The 13,973-nt window shown below is 40.9% G+C and overlaps 1 long non-coding RNA gene across 1 annotated transcript in view; it reads left to right on the top strand.

Annotated features, from left to right (window-relative positions):
* Nucleotides 1-13,973, top strand: part of LOC129634953 (uncharacterized) — a 78,552-nt gene that overhangs the window by 41,466 nt on the left and 23,113 nt on the right. Inside the window, exon 2 of the long non-coding RNA XR_008706025.1 lies at nt 9,818-9,970. This is a non-coding gene — a long non-coding RNA (uncharacterized LOC129634953). The remainder of the gene's footprint in view (nt 1-9,817; nt 9,971-13,973) is intronic.

Here is a 13,973-nt window from a genome sequence, read left to right as displayed (position 1 = left end):
CGACTTAGCATGCATAACATGCATGCATAGTGTGCACCAGGCCCTATGCTCAAAGCTTTGTAGGATAAAGTGCCTGGAAGCTTCAGCATATATAAGCTCTAGAAGATGTTTTTGCCATCCCTGTTTTACAGAGGAGGAAATCGAGGCTGAGAGAGGGCCTCACTCAAGATCAAAGGGCCTGGATTTGAAGCCACCCTTGCTTAGAAACCCCAAACTCATGCAGAACTATCGCCCTAAGTCCTCTGAAGGTTCACAGTGGGGCCCGCTAAGAAGAAGGTTATTCAGCCTCTCAGGAGGACAAGGAGAACCTGGAGAGTCTCCAGGGTCCTGGAAAGTGATTAAGAGGATGAGAGCAAGACTGGTGAGAGGGCTCAGAGGAATAAGAGTAATTTAATCTGGAGAAATAAATTCTAGGGGCAAAATTAATGGCATACCACTGATGTCTTCATGAGAATCAATTAAAATATTTTAAAAGCAGGAACCAGTCTGCTAGTTTTATTATACAATGTCAAAGGAAGGATTTAAATATTATTTTATGTAATGAACTCAACAAATACATAGTAAGCAGCTGCAAAGGCCCAGATACAGATTAAATAGGACCAGCAAGGACCTATTTGTCTAGTAGGACTCACATTTTGGTGGTGGCGATGAGGATGGAGGGAAGAGGAAACCAGCTGTGAACAAGGAAACCACACAGGAATAGAATCATTCTAGTCAATGATAAAAACCATGAAGACACTGGGACAGGAGGGTGGGGAAGCCAGTGTCTGCAAATGGGCTTCTTTGAGGAGAGGACTTTTGAGCTGAGACCCCAAAGCCACCTGAAGCTCAGGGAACAGAATGGAGGGGGGATAAGGCTGGTGGTGGAGAATGGTGGGCCATCCACTGCGAGGTCATGTTGGAGCCTCAACAATCGGGGTTCTAGGAAGCAAGTGAGCAAAGGAGTCAAGTGTGAAGGAGTTCCTCCTGACAGAGAGAGAGAATGGATTTTAGGAGGTCAAAGTGAACGATGGGCAGCTTGGACTAGGGTGAATGTGGGGAGAAGTGGATCTTTTGGATCCATCTTGCAGTGTTTTTACTGATAGGAGATCATGGGGGATGAGAGGAAGGGAGGGGGCAGAGGTAAGAGGGAGAGAAGACTCAGGCATGACCGTCAAGATTTTGGCGAAGAGAAACCAACTACTTCTTTTGTTGTAATTTCACTCAGAGAAGGACATTTTGAGGGTACCCTGCTTGGGAGTTTTCAGCTGGTACTCCCAAGCCATCAATTCCAGGTGCCCCTGTGGATCTCTATATTTTCTAGGGAGAAGATTCACATCTCTCATTTGTTTCTTGGAAGGGAAAGTCCCACCTTCCTCAACTGCCAGCAATGAAAAGGCTGAGTCTGACCCAGGCCAAACTCTCCCCATCTCACATCATTTCACAAGCAGGGAATCTGAAGCTCAGAGCTGTTTGCACAAAGTCACACCCCATCTGGTCCTCGGCAGAGTCTGAGGTCTCCTGATGCCTCAGCCAGGGTTTACTCCACTATATGAGCTGACTCAAGGCACAGGGGGGCTGAGGTTTGAACTAGCAGTGATTCCAGCCCTCCTATCCTGGATTGAAAAAAGGTCCTCGCTGTTTAGAGGTCAGTGCTCAGAATTGGCTGCCTCAGCTCCAGCCATGCCAGCACCTTCCCTCTGGCCAGCCTAACAGAAATTTAAAGAGGTCTGTTGCTAAGAAACATCCCCCATATTCAAGTGTGTATGAAATACAAGATCCAGGTGTCACTGGAACATAAATTAGGCAGCAGTGAGGTATGTGTGTCGATCTATTTTGGGTGCAAATCACTAAGGTTTTGGGCCTGTGGGAGGGTGGTAAGCTCCGGCAGGAAGTGTTTCCTAAATATTTCTCCAGTAAGTCCTGAATTATAGTCTATCAGACAGGATCTTGAACAGAAGTCTCAAGTCGTAATAATGCCACTATATACTTTTTAAAAGCAGGAGTTAGAGTAATCCAAGGTGACATGAATGCATGCTTCTTTTCAGTTTCAACTTTCTGAAATTCAGACACACTTTATGGGTCAATCTCTGAAGGTCAGCTAAAGGAAACAGGAGAAAAAAAGTTCTTTAAAAAAAAAAAGGCTTGTAATAGGAAGACAAAACCATGAGGTTTTTAAAGGGTGGATTGATAAAATGGAGATTTCCTCCAGGAAATTTTCAAATGAAACTTTAAAAATCTTTATAATGATCTTTTTTGTAGCCTGGAGAGCCAATGCACAAAATAATGAAAGTATTACAATTATAATGCTCCTTACCCAGAAGCTTAATGCAGTGCGGTGAGAACTTGAGAGTCTGCAGCCACGTTCCTTGTGGCGCTGTAACCGTCTCAAGACTGGCAGCCAGGTTTTGCAGGTTGGTCCACTTTTAACCACACTGGAACTGGTAAGAATTTCCAGGATGGAGAAATGTCTTCTCAACCACTAGTCTTATTCCACTAGAATCTGTAGATTTACTTTTTGTGTTTTGTCTCAAGGTAGTTTGTCTCAAAGAGGCTTAAAGCTGCTGAATCTGCTTAAAGGAATATATGTTATTTGGAAAATGCTATCATGGTTAACCATGAATTACATGATCAAGTTGACTGGTTGCTGAGTGGTTTTTGGCAAAGATCTGGGGGAATGAGATATACCACAAATAAGTTTTGACATGTTAAGGAAGGGAACAAAAATCCTGCGGCTGGGGAGGGGCGGGGGTTGCCTGGCGAGGGGAAGCTCCGCACTGAGCAACACTGGAGTGGCTATTTGGAGTACTGAAACCAAGCTAATCTCCTGGTCTGGCCCTATTGGGACTTGTCAAAGCTTTCTTTGCAAATTAGTTTTCCTTGAAAGTACATAGAAACTTGACATTAGACAGTTTGCTTTAAGCTTCATGCAAGATGTTTATGACCCAGAGAGTGTGAGTTAGGCTCTTACTGTTCAAATGACAAAATCTGGGTCTCCAGCTAGGTGGCATTCTATCTGACAAGGGCTTGCAAAGCACCTGGAATTCAGTCACCTCTGAAAAAGGAGCTACTCCCTCCCAGGAAGGGGAAGTGACGCTGTCCTCATTTGAGTCTTGGAGAGGCGCTAGTCTGTCTCCATTTCTTGCTTAGCTAGCCAAGTTGTAGAATTACGATGACGAAATCAGCAAAGCACATTCTGGGAGTAACATGTTTCCTATGTGAAAGTGAATTCACCTCTAAAAAGGGTTAGTTTCCCTCACTCTCAGAGCTTGTACAGTTTTACTGGATGTATATTTAGTTTTAGTGCCCTAGCCACAAAACGTCAGGAAAATGACTCTTGAAACCCCCAGGTAATGCTTGTTGAGTACTAGTTTAGCCTGAACAGATGAGTAACCTACTGCTCAGAGAGCTTAACTGCTTGCCCAAACTAGAAACAAATAGAGTTCAAGTTTGAACTCAGGTCCATCTTGCTGTAAAACTAGCCATATTTCTACTGTCCCATGTTTGATAAAAACAAATTTTGGCAAATTGGTAGCTATGGTGGGGGGCAGGACAGGAAGATGTCTCTGGCATCTGGGGAGGGAGGAACTCCTTTTCATTATTTCTTTGGGAGGGGGTTGGGGCTCAAAAATCTCTGCTTCACTACTTTAGTTTTGAGTGACCTGGGAAATGCCCTTTCTTTCTCACTATGCCCATCTGTCCAAGCAGACAGTAGAGCCAGATCACCTCTCAGGACCCTGCTGGCACTGACTTAATGTCTGCCTGACCAGAGGAGAACCAGTGGGTCACTCTGGCTGTGTGTCAGGTATGGGTTGGGTTTGTCTTAGTTTCACAGATTGGCCAGGTGGCCAGAAAGCCTGTTTTCTCTTCTTCTTCTTCTTTTTTTTTTTTTTTTTGTGGTTGAAACTGGTGTATTCTGATGTTTTTTTTTTTTTAATTTTATTTTATTTTTAAACTTTACATAACTGTATTAGTTTTGCCAAATATCAAAATGAATCCGCCACAGGTATTTGAACTGTATTTCCCAGCCCCCTTTGCATCTGTATGGGGTCGTGTGACTAAGTTCTCATCAGCGAATGCAAGGACAGATTGATGTATCATCCTGAGGCCAAGGCAGCTGAATGCAGTCATGCCTCGTCCAGCTCACCCTTCCCCTTCCACACAACCTTGGAGGTGACGCGGATAGCAGCATTCCCAAAATGGAAGAAATCTGGATTCCTGAGTCAGGGCTTGGCTGAGAGCTGCCAAGGGAATTGCCCAACCAGAACACTCTGCATTAGATTTCGTATGAGTGAAAAATACAACTTAATGTTAAACCAAATGCAACTTTAAATATCTTAATGTTAAGATATTTGGGGCTGCTTATCATAGTAGCTATTGTTAATCACTTTGACTAACGTGATTGTCAAATGATAATCCCAGGGCACATCTTCCAATCCATCCTGTGGTAGCTCGGATGGTAAAGAATCTGTAATGCAGATTACAGGGTAATGCAGGAGACCCAGGTTCAATCTGTGGGTCAGGAAGATCCCCTAGAGAAGGTAATGGCAACACACTCCAGCATTCTTGCCTGGGAAATCCCATGGACAGAGGAATCTGGTGGGCTATTGCCCATAGGCTTGCAAAAAGTAGAACATGACTAAGCAACTGACACTTTCTCCACACTTGACTAACACGGCCATCCAGTATCCATTTCTCTTTCTGAGGGACAGAGCATCATTCCCTGTCCATATGCTCCAAAAGATATATAAGTAATACAGGCCTGACCAATCATAGCATTGCATGATTGGTCATCCTCCCAGCCATAGTGACAGGTTTCAAAATGGGCGTTTAAGCCAAGCAGAGCCTTTCTGCTAGATTTGAAGCTATGATTAGAGTACAAGCTGCTGAGGGCTTCCACATGAGAAGAGAATGGCTTTAGAAGAGAACAGAGCCGAAAGACAAGGACAGTGAGGTTGGGATGACCAGCACGCACTGCCTAAGTCCCTGGGTTTAGTCACACTTGATCTGCCCAAGGATATTTCAGTTGCCTAAGCCAATAAAGTCTCCTTTTGTTATCTTGGATTGTTTTTTTTTTTTTTTGTCACTTGTGACCAAAAGAATATTCACTTATACAGGCAGTAAAGATGAGGAATGTCAATTTTCTACATTTTGTAAATAATCCGTCTTCACCCACTCAATTTCAGAATGAGTGAGTGAATGAATGGCCACAGAGGCTGGAGTCATGGGGAGAGTGAACTACAATTCAGCCAAAACACTAGGGCATTTGGTGAAAGGTCTTAAAGTTACATCACTTGTTTTCTATATAATGTTTGAAAACATGATGTATTAGAACAAATGATTATAACTGTAAGTTACCTAACGAGTATGCATTATAATACAGGATGTACAAATAAATGCAAAACCTGTAAATTATTTGATGGATTTCTTTGACAATTCACAGTGGTCTGCCTTAAATTCTTTCTGAATACTGAAGCTCAATTATCATTGCAGGAGTGATTGTCCAATTATAGTTAGGCTTGGTGTGGAAGCTCTAGTAGTTGTGGAGAGAAAAAATGGTCTTTATGAGGCAGAAAATAATATACACATTTCAGTAAGTATTTTCTGCATTGAGTTTTCCTTGGTCCATTTTCAAATTCATATGGATTGTGATACTTCCTTACTCAGCCAAATTCAGAATAAATGAATGAGTGAGTGGCAAAGTTGCATAATTTAGGACTGAAAACTCAAATCAGATTGCTTACCAGAAGATAGCCCCACGAAACTGAGAAGTCCTGAAGACCAGATGTGAGGTCAGTATTGATCCAGATAATAAGTGACTGCAATCCTCTAAGACCTATTTCTCCCAAATAATGCCTCCAATTTTCCTCATGGAGCAGTTTTGCATTGGCAGATGTCACACAGCAGAATCCTGACGGGCCAGCTTTCTCCTGGGCAGCAGAAAGATGGCTAGAGAACACTTCACCAAAAAAGATACATAGATGGACAATAAACAAAAAGCAAGATACTCCAGGGCTTCTTTCGTGGCTCCATGGAAAAGAATCTACCTGCCAATGCAGGAGACATGGGTTTAATCCCTGGTCTGGGAAGATCCCACATGCCATGGAGCACCAGAACCTGTGCACCACAACTGATGAACCCACATGCCACAACTCCTGAAGCCCCCGCACCCCGGAGCCTCTGCTTCGCAACAGGAGAAGCAACCACAATGAGAAGACTTTGCGCCGCAATGAAGAGTGGCCCCCACTCTGCAACTAGAGAAAAGTCCGCGCAGCAGCGAAGACCCAGCACAGCCAAAGATAAATAAATAAATAATTTAAAATATGTTCCCTATCATATGTCATCAGAGAAATGCAAATTAAAATAACAATGATAAACCACTGCACATCTATTAGAATGGTCAAAATCTGCAACATTGATGAAACCAAATGCTGGCTAGGATGCAGTAAAACTACTTGTATGACACTGTAATTGTCATGTCACTGATGCATGCCATTCTACATTTCTCTGAACCCACAGGACGCACAACACCAAGAGTGAACCCTCATGTACACTATGGACGTTGTGTGATAAAGATGTATCAGTGTGGGTTTACTGATTGTGATAAATGTACTACTCTGGTGTGAGATGTTGATAGTGGGGGGCAAAGTGTATATGGGAAATCTGGGTTTCTCTCTGGTGTGAGTGAGATACTGATAGTGAGGGGCAGCTGTACATGTATGGGGCAAAGTGTATGTGAGAAATCTTGGTTTCTTCTTTTGCCATGAACTTAAAACTGTTGTACAAAAATACTCTTCAAAAACAAGACAGCTACAGAGTTTCATACTTTGACATCATTGCAATGTACTCTCAAGGGTGAGAGAGAAGATCTTTTGGACTAGTTTTTCAGAGGAAGAGAAATACTTTATTGCTGGACAGACTCAGCAGTATCACCTCATGCCCTCGTGTTTCACTGTGGCCAGAGAGTGAGGGACACTGGCTGACCTAAGCCAACCTGGAGTTTCAGCTTCACCTAAATCACATGGCTGGGTGGGAAGGAGGATAGTTTCCCAGGAAGAGGGTGAATGAGTGATGAGTAGGAGATAAAGATGTTCTCAATAAATGGGAAGTTTATTTTCCTCCCTGAACCTGAATATCCCCATTTCTCAAAATTCTACAGCATTTCTCTGAAGAGCCATTTAATTTTGGTCCACTGAACTGGTCTCCAAGGCACACAGAAATTACACAATAGACATTAATGAAAGAAAGACCATCAGGAAAAGTAATACTTGTTGTAATGTTCCCATATTTCAGTGGCTGAACGCAACAGAAGTGAGTTCTTGCTCCTCTGAAAGAGATGGATTGGCAGGTGGTTTGTCACACTGTGATTCAGAAATCCTGGTTTCTTCTGTCTTTTGCCTCAAAGATCTCAAAATTCCTCACTTCCAGATGATAGATGGGAAAAAGAGTGGAGAATTGCCTGTAGGAAGTTTTTATGCACATCACTTCTGCTCACATTCCGTTGGGCAGAACTGTCTCAAGGCTATGCCTTCACTGCAAAGGAGGCTGGGAAATGTAGTCCAGCCAAGTATCAGGGGAAAAAAGTCATAAAAAAGGAAAGGAAGGACAATGAAAGAAATTTCATTCACCTAGTACATATGCTGATAAAGAAAATCTTTATCTAAATTAAAATATATCAGTAAGACAACAGGAGAGAATAGCTCCAGGTTACATGGGACAAGCATGCTGACATTATTTAAAATCTTTTAAAAGTTGATTTGTATGGAGCTGACATGCATAAATTGCAATTTCACATAGTTTGACTTAATAACAATTCAATATGAAATCTAGGAAATGATGAAGTCGAAAATATACTGGAGTAACTCCCTTTGAGTGTTTGTGGATGTTCACTTTTGAAACAACTTTTCTGAGGTAAAATTTACTTACAATAAAATGTTGGCATTTAAGGTGTATAGCTTGATGGGTTTTAACAACCTTATTACATTTTTTGATGAGGAAAATGTCCAGGGAAGTAGGTCTGTATTACCACTATAAAAAGAAGAGTGTTGAGGGAATGTCTAGAAACTTCTGTAAAGCAATTTGTCTTTCTTTGAGTTAATTAATAGTGAAGAATTAATTTGGCCAAAACAGCTAGATTAACATTTCAGTTTGCTGGGCCAGAACAGATGTGACTTTAGCCTCTGAGCAGCAAGAGTACTTCTAGGCTCCAGGATGAACATAAGTACTACACTCCAGATAAACCACATACACTGTGGCTAAGAGCACGGGCTTTGGCATCAGACAGGTCTGGGGCTGACCTATGTTGACCTTGAGTATTCTGAACCTCCATTTTCTCTTCTGCAAAATGGGATGATTAACAGACCTACTTGATAGAGTTAGAATGAAGATGAAAAGAGATGATGCATGAAAGCATGTAGTACAATGACTAACACCTGGTAAGCACTTAATTCCTGCTAGCTGCTATCATTAGTTACTTATCTTCCATTAAGAAACATACCCATTCTTGGAGAATCACCGATTTTTATACTGTATGCCCCTGAAAGGCTCCTGAGGAAATCATGCTCAGCTTGACTTCTGCAGCCTTTTTTTATTCACAAAAAAATCCCATTATTTTCTATACGATATTCTGAATTCCCTGTGGAAGCAAGAACCATAGTAACAAGATTTCAGCTTCATTTTGCTTCTGAGATGATCATTAATGGAGTTATTTTGATACTTTTTTTTTAACAAGACAGCCTTAAGCTGTAACTACAAATGCTTTTTCAAAATTCCCTGATTTATTTTCCTGCTCGGCTGCGCTCTTGCATCTTTGTCTTCATCTGTTTTTGACGAATGGATGATGTTGTCTTCAGATGTTCTCAGCCATCCTGGGCACATTAAAATCCACTCTATGGCTTTCATCAAATGGAGCACAAGAAGGGGAAACCCAAGAAAGAGACGCACAGGCACCTAAAGGGACTAGTGTTAGGGAAGTTTACAAAGTCAGGCCTCTGATTATAAAGATTCTTCCTTAAGGAGAAAAGAAAAAAGAAAAGAAAAGCAAAAGAGAAACAACACACATTTACTTCAAAGAACTCCTGTCTGATTGAGGGAAGCAAAAGTAGCCTTGCTGCTTTGATCCCTTCACTGAGAGAAACAACATGAAAAGAAAAGAGAAAACAAGGCTCAAAATACGGGCTTTTGTTGCTAGCATCATTAGGAGTGTTTATTGGCCGCAACGAACACACAGCGCAGCTCCGGAGCGTTCAGTGAGGCCTCACCAGCTTCCGCCTGGACGGCCTGGCCGTTGACTCTGGGTCACACTTTTTTCCAAGTGAAGCAGCAGGTCTCAAACCTCCTTGACCTCCACTGAGTTCAAGCTTTAGAAACAAACTTGGGTTTTTTCAATTTTTTTCATGACTTTGCTTTGTTTATCTTTGGTAAACACTGTCTGATTCTTTGTTCCCCTTGAAGAGAAAAGCTCTTCAAAGAGCTGATGAAGAGCCTTTTTGCACATCAGCTTCTTCAAAACAACATTGTGATGAGTTAAGTGCAAACAAATCAGGATCAGATGAATTACATTTTTCCTTTAAAATTCAGAGTTGAACAGATATAAGGTGGTGGGGGAAGTGTGTTAAAAGTGCTCTTCAAATCCAGAGTACCGAGTGGCAATCAATATGGACCAAATCTGCCCCTCTTGTAGGACAGTATTTCTTGCAGTACTTGTAGGACAGAATTTCTCAACTGGTGTGCATGGCCTCGGTTCCTTCCGGGTAAACTGTCAAGTTTTGATGAATGTGTGACATTAATTTGTCCTGCATATATGTATACAGCTGATTCACTTTGCTGTATGATTTAGGAACCCACACAACGCCGCAAAGCAACTATACGCCAATAAAAATCGACTTTAAAAAATGTGTCCTGCAATGAGGAAATTCCCAACCCAGAGACATTGAAGAGATGGAATAGGAAGCTGAGTGCACAGCTATTGCTTACTGCAACGAGGTAAAAGGTACAATTTAGCAGGAAACCAGCACCAAAGAAAGACTGAGTAATGTGGGGACTGTGAGATTTTTGCTTCATGAACAAGTAAGAGGGTGGCCAGGGCAAGGCATGGTCACAAAAAACTGATGGTGAGAGCAAACGTCCCATCAGCGCAAAGAAAGGTACATTTTGCTGCAACGGGTTTTGCCTTTGAAAAGAGCCACAAATGCCTTTATTTCATCATTTCTGAGGCTTCTCTAGTTTTCGGAGCTCTTTCAGGGTGACAGATGACGAGATGGTTGGATGGCATTATCGACTCAAAGGACATGAGTTTGAGCAAACTCTGGGAGATAATGAAGGACAGGGAAGCCTGGTATGCTGCAGTCCATGGGGCTGCAGACTCAGACATGACTGAGAGACTGAACAACAACAACAAAAACAACTCTGTCTTCTTCCATCAAAAGCATAAAAAAGAGATTTATGGAGTCCTGAAGCCAGCTCTTGTGTTTTCAGATAACTCTTTTGGATAAACTTGGGTGAGTAAATTCATATAACTCAACAGTTTATTCCAAGGAAAAATTTTTTTACAGTTAATTTTTAAAAGTTTTTATTGTTTTTATTTATTGGGCCTTTTAAAGGAAAAATGATCTGAGAACCACATTCTTACCACCCCCAAAGTGTGGAGTTTCACTATTTGTATTACAATATTACTTAAATATATATTGCAGAAAAACAGATATAAATTTATGTCTGTAATTCTTATAAACTATAAAAGGAAAAACCAATTTACAGGTCAAAACCGAATAGTCAAACCAATAAAACTCAAATTCACAACATTAATGTGAAAGATGATATCGTTTTTCTGGAACTAAATCATTGCTCAAAACAAGATGCTGACCATGTTCGCTTTTGGGGAAATTTTCTGGGCACAAAGGCAGACCTTCAGTGTTATGTCCAATTTGGTTCTTTATTGCCTAGCCTTTGACAAAGTATTAATAATACTATTGGGTGCCAAGATAAATGTAACCACAAAGCAATTTGGTCGCTGGCATTGCCTTATATATAGGTGTATGGCTGTGTGGCTGTGTGCATAGTCATGCCTGACTTTTTATGACCCCATGGTCTGTAGCCCACCAGGCTCCTCTGTCCATGGAATTTTCCAGGCAAGAATACTGCCATTTCCTATTCCAGGGGATCTTCCCGACCCAGGGATGGAACCTGCATCTCTGGTCGCTCCTGCATCAACAGGCGGATTCTTTACCACTAGCATCACTAACATAGGTGTACAGGTCCATCTTTACATATAGGTTGGCCACCTAGGTGATACAGAATATGCTCATGTTGATTTTTTTATCTTCAACCTGAAAGGCCCAAATTTGGAAACTCCCCTTTAGACAGTTCATAGGTACTCATAAATTCTCTTCAGTAACCCAGTAAATATGTGGGTTTAAACTATTTAACTCAAGCTTAGAATGAAATGGTTTTGATTGTAACACAACATTTTTTAGGATGGTTTTTGTACTTTCATAAGAACATTTTGAACTTATTATCATTTACCAAATAGGGAATAAGTTTTTCAACAGGAACACCAAAGGCCTTTGAAGGAATTCAAGCACTTGTTCCTTTTTTTTTTTTTTCCTTCTATCCAATCAGTATAGGCTTGGTTATGCTGTGCTAGGGTTTCCCTGGTGGCTCAGATGGTAAAGAATCCACCTGCAATGCAAGAGACCTTGGTTCAATCCCTGGGTCAGGAAGATCCCTTGGAGAAGGGAATAGCTACCCACTCCAGTATTCTTGCCTGGAGAATTCCAGGGACAGAGGAGCCTGGTGGGCTACAGTCCATGGGGTTGCAAAGAGTCAGACATGACTGAGTGACTAAGCACACGCGTGCTGCGCTAACAACCAACCCCTAAAGTGCAGTGACTTAAAATGCGCTTCCCCTGTGCTGGCTGGAAGTGGGCCTCTGCTCTTGATGGTCCCTTCAGGGCTCAGGCTGATGGAAGCATGACCTTCATATGTGCTTCCAGCATCTCCCTGGCTAGGGAATGCTGTGTAATGACTCAAACTCAGCTCTCTAAATGTCAACCCAGAAGTGACACAATTACTTGTATCCATAAACCACCAGCCACAGAAAGTAACACAGGCTTCCTAATTTCAAAGAAGGGTAGCCCTATCACAAGCTCTCCGAGGGGAGAACTGGAATGCTTGTGGCCAGCCCTAGGGCCCACTACCTCTTCCTTTATCATCTCTCACTCATTACAGAGACAGAAACTGAGGCGGGAGGTGTTGCCTCTGATGTATCTGTTAGGTTGTCTGGCTTTGTTGTCCAAAAATACTCCTGCCATCTTAGAAAGAAAATGGTTACTGTGAAATAACAAGGTCTATTTATTACTTTGGGGGAAAAAAGGAAGAAGTACACAGTGGAGGGAAGATTGAATTAAAAATGCAAATTTTATAATTAAAGGGAGTTAATAAAAATGATACTATCTTCCTTCCTAGCATAGAGCTTATCTCAAATGACTCTGATAGTAGGAAGGTAAGCTTTAGAATTTGAATCTTGTAATAGGTATTGGTCAGCAAACAGGGCTCCCAAATCATTTGAGGTACATGGACCATTTAGGGGTATTGGGTAATTATGGATTTTCTGGTAACTGAGTTATAGATGAAAAAACTTCCATGAATATTTTGTATTTTCACTTTTGTATTTTATTTTTAAGTGGCAGTGGGGATCAAAGATAATTATGCATGTAGTTTGTATTTAAATAAGGCATGTGAGTGGAAATATCATTTAATTTTCCTCTCAGAAATCAGTTTCAATAGCAGTGTTGAAATGTGCCATTAAGAGTACCTCATGCTATGATAATTAAATATTATGTTTTCCAAAGATGCTAAATGATATCTCCTGAGGGTCTCAAAATTTGCAAGTGTCTCTATTTTATTTAATGGAACTTTGAAATGAATAACTATTTTATAAATTGAGGATTTAAAATGAAAATTGGACATACTCATGCTCTCAAGATATTTTATTCTATTATAAGACCAATGATAAATCCTTAACTGTCTGGATACAGTACATAAAGACTAGAAATCTTTATCTTTTCCAATAGACTATGTTAGATATGCTACTTTTTAGTTTTATTTTGGCCATTATATTTTTCAAAAAAATGAAAGTAGCCTCTTTTGTGGTAGGTGATGTCAATTTAGGTGGAAAACATTTTTATGTTGACTTTGATGTTAAAGTCAAAGAGTTGGACATGACTGAGGAACTGAACTGAACTAAAGTGATGTTTAATTATAAAGTATATTCATTGTAGAAAAATCAGGAAATACTGAAGTACATAAATAGCGAAGCCAAAAAAAAAATTAAAAGCCTAGTAATAATCTCCCTACCTTGGAGCCAGCATTTAACAGAGTATTTTTCTTACCAGTCTTTCCTTTAATGTGTGTGTGTATGTGTGTGTATTTCTGTGTTTGTGCAATCAGAGGTGCTTAACTCCATTGAGATCATGTATGAGGAATTCTATTTCCAACATTTTCATTTAACCCTAGACTATTTTGGGTGGTGACGGTAACGAGGAATGTACCAGGTCCTGTTCCATAAACGTTTTTCTTAGAATTATGGACTCTGCACCCAAATTTCAGACCACCGTTCTTCTTGGAATAAAGGCAACAATCCTTCTGCATGATATGTATCCAGCAAAATGCTTTTGGGAGCAAGTGTTAAAAACCTGGCTCAGATTGGCTTGTACAAAAAGAATCTTTGTTATCCTGCATTGTAAGAAGTCTAGAGGCAATTCGGGCTTCAGGCTTGCTTGGTTTAGTGATACAACAATATGGTCAAGGACCAAGGTTCTTCCCATCTCTCCTCTTCACTATCCACCCACCTGGCTTTATCCCATGGTTGACAACAGCAGTTAAACACAATTATCAAAGTTTAAATATGCAGATATGTGGATGACAGCACCCTTATGGCAGAAAGTGAAGAAGATCTAAAGAGCCTCTTGATGAAAGTGAAAGAGGAGAGTGAAAAA

The sequence above is a fragment of the Bubalus kerabau genome, chromosome 20 (genome assembly GCF_029407905.1).
Source record: "Bubalus kerabau isolate K-KA32 ecotype Philippines breed swamp buffalo chromosome 20, PCC_UOA_SB_1v2, whole genome shotgun sequence".
Classification (NCBI taxonomy): Eukaryota; Metazoa; Chordata; class Mammalia; order Artiodactyla; family Bovidae; genus Bubalus; species Bubalus kerabau.
The sequence above is the reverse complement of the archived record's forward strand: the minus strand, read 5'-3'. Positions and strand labels throughout refer to the sequence as shown.